General features: G+C 51.3%; 1 long non-coding RNA gene across 1 annotated transcript; it reads right to left on the reverse strand.

Moving 5' to 3' along the window:
* Window positions 1–1,035: 1,035 nt before the first annotated feature.
* Window positions 1,036–2,475, reverse strand: LOC140720080 (uncharacterized). Its single transcript, XR_012097095.1, has 3 exons — window positions 2,354–2,475; window positions 1,742–1,803; window positions 1,036–1,224 (listed from the first exon to the last, which is right to left on the reverse strand). It is a non-coding gene; the product is annotated as an uncharacterized lncRNA (long non-coding RNA).
* Window positions 2,476–3,102: the final 627 nt, after the last annotated feature.

A 3,102-nucleotide genomic window follows, 5' to 3' on the forward strand; every position in this document is an offset into this window, starting at 1 on the left:
CGGTACCATCGGGGAGGGGGTACAGGAGCCTGAAAACTCAACAATTTACAAGCAGCTGCTTCCCCTCCGCCATCAGTTTGGGAACTCTCCCTGAACACTTAAACACTCCCTCGGTAATCACTTATTTTTGCAGTATTTATTAACTTCCCCGATTTACGTTAATTTTACATCTTTGCACCGCATTGAGTCACGTTGTAGTTGCAGGAAAGGTCGGTGAGGCCCCGCTTGGAGGGCGGTGTTCAGTTCTGCTCACCGCATTGAGTCACGTTGTAGTTGCAGGAAAGGTCGGTGAGGCCCCGCTTGGAGGGCGGTGTTCAGTTCTGGTCACCGCATTGAGTCACGTTGTAGTTGCAGGAAAGGTCGCTGAGGCCCCGCTTGGAGGGCGGTGTTCAGTTCTGGTCACCGCATTGAGTCACGTTGTAGATGCAGGAAAGGTCGGTGAGGCCCAGCTTGGAGGGCGGTGTTCGGTTCCGGTCACCCTCCTGTAGGAAAGACGCCACTGAGATGGAAGGAGTGCGGAGGGAGATTTACGAGGATATTGCCGGGTCTCGAGGGTCTGAGTTATGGAGAAGAGACGAGAAGGATGGGACTTTGTTCTTTGGAGCGTGGGTATGAAGCCAGGGGAGGCACAGATAGGGTGAATACACAGCCCTTTTTTCCCCTTGGCTGGGGCATCGAGAGCTAGTATGCACAGCATGGAGGTGAGAGTGGGTGGTGAGAACGGAGAGAGGAGAGGCAGGGACTGGGGTAAGAGACAGAGATAAATGGGGAGAAGCGGAATGAGTTGGTGAGAAGAAGGGTAGAGTGAAAAGAGGAGTGAGTAGAAAGGAGGAGTAAATGGGGGAGCGGGGGAGTTTGGGGCAGGGAGGGGAGAAGAGCGGTCTAGGTGGGGAGAGGGAGAGTAGGGGGAGAATGGAGATGTGAGTAGAGGAGGAGACTGGGGTAGAAAGAAGGGGAAGATAGGGTGGGAGGGGATGAAAGGATTGGGGAGTGAGGGTGTAGATTGAATGGGGAGAAGTGGGGTGAAGTCACTTGTTTGAAGTCGGCTCGAAAGGCAGTTGACAGAGACCTCGGACCTCTTCAGGAATATCCGGGTATAAATATGCCGTCTTCTCGCAGATGAATCTGAATTTACTTTTGCAACTGTAACGGTAACTCGATCCGCACTTACTGCAGGTGGGCGTTTCATAGTTTAACTCGTACACAAGATCAGAGGCCACATTCCTGTTAAAGAGGGTTAGACAATTTCAACAGAGACAAAACAGATCCAGCAGACAACCGGAGACCTTCACCAAACTCATCCCACTAATCTGAGCACTCCCCACAGCCCCTTGTCAGCCTCTAACCTTATCCTATGATACCGCGCTCTCCACTCAGCGCCGGGTCCATCGCCGTACGAATCCCATTACACCGCTCTCCCCTACAATCCCGAATCAGCTCCCAAATTAATCCCGCTGCACCACTCTCTCCCGCCAACCCTGTGTCAGTGAACAAACTAATCCCACTGTCTCACTCTCCCCACTACCCTGTCTTTCTCCAAACTGATCTCACTGACTCACTCTCTCCCCACAGATCTGTGTCAGAAATCAAACAAATCCCACTGCCCGATTTTCTCCCCACGACCCCGTTTCAGTCTTCAAACTAATCCCACTGTCCCACTCTCTCCACAACACTGTCTTTCTCCAAACTGATCCCACTGACCCACTCCGACACCACAGAGCTGCAACAGTCCAAACCTCACCTGTCCGCGCATTTTCCAATCCAGTATGTTACGTATCGTTGGACAGCGCTGGAAACAAACTTCTGTGAAATTAAATCCCTTCAGTTAATGTTTAGAACCAGACTCTAACAATGCATATCCATGTGAAGGGACGGTACAGAGATGGAATCACACAGTGTCTGAGCTTGGGACGATGGTGCGAGTTTCACTGTTTGTCTGACCCCGGAAGTGTGTGGTGGGACGGTGTGGAGTGAGATTCACTCTGTGTCTGACCCCGGGAGTGTGTGATGGGACGGTGTGGAGGGAGATTCACTCTGTGTCTGACCACGGGAGAGTGTAGATGGGACGGTGTGGAGGAAGACTCCCTCTGTGTCTGACCCAGGGAGTGTCTGATAGGACAGTGTGGAGGAAGATTCCCTCTGTGTCTGACTCAGGGAGTGTGTGGTGGGACGGTGTGGAAGGAGCTTCATTCTGTGTCTTACACCTGGAGTGTGTGGTGGGAATGTGTGTAGGGAAATTCACTCTGTGTCTCACATCTGGAGTGTGTGGTGGTATTGTGTGTAGGGAGAATCAGTGTCTGTCTCACCCCGCGGACTCTAGATTATTGATATCTCTTCTCGCGGTAAGACATACCTTTTCCTTGTTTGAATTTATTTCGAGGAGCCTTGAATCAAGTTCCGAACAATTTTGCCTCGCTCCATCATAAGATGTTCCAAACGTCGATATGAAATAACAACGGTCTTCATTTTTGGTCCATTCCTTGGGACACGTTGTCTCTGCAACTCAGGAACAACAAACCGTGAATCTCCCTCCATAAATCCCGTTGCATCAGCTGGGGTCAGAAAAAGTTAAACTCCCTCCACACTGTCCAATCACACACACCTGGGGGCAGACAGAGAGTGAAGCTGCCTCCACAGCGTCCCCTCATACACTCCTGGGGTCAGATACAGAATAAATTTCCCTTCACACCGTCCTTTCACCCATTCCCGGGGTCGATGTGAAACTCCAACCACACCGTCCTATCACACCATTCTGGGATAGAACGCAGACCGAAACTCACTCCGCACAGTCACGTCACTCATTCTAGTTGTCCCTCGGCATCATCTTTTCCCACAGTCAGAGTCAGACGCAAAGTGTAGCAATTCAGTATCCGACCTGCCGCATCACGCACTCTCGAGATCAGACAGTAGGGGACGCTGTTTCAACATTGTCCATTCACTCTTTCCAGGGTCAGACACAGGATGAAGCTACCTTGAATTGTCCAACTTCCGATAATTACCTCCCCCTCCCTTACCTTATCCCATGTTCACTATGCCTCCTCCACCAGCTTCCTATCAGCTCAGTCCTGAATCCACCTGGCGGTGGGAGATCAGTATGTGTCT

Source organism: Hemitrygon akajei, unplaced genomic scaffold, assembly GCF_048418815.1.
Source record: "Hemitrygon akajei unplaced genomic scaffold, sHemAka1.3 Scf000036, whole genome shotgun sequence".
Lineage (NCBI taxonomy): Eukaryota > Metazoa > Chordata > Chondrichthyes > Myliobatiformes > Dasyatidae > Hemitrygon > Hemitrygon akajei.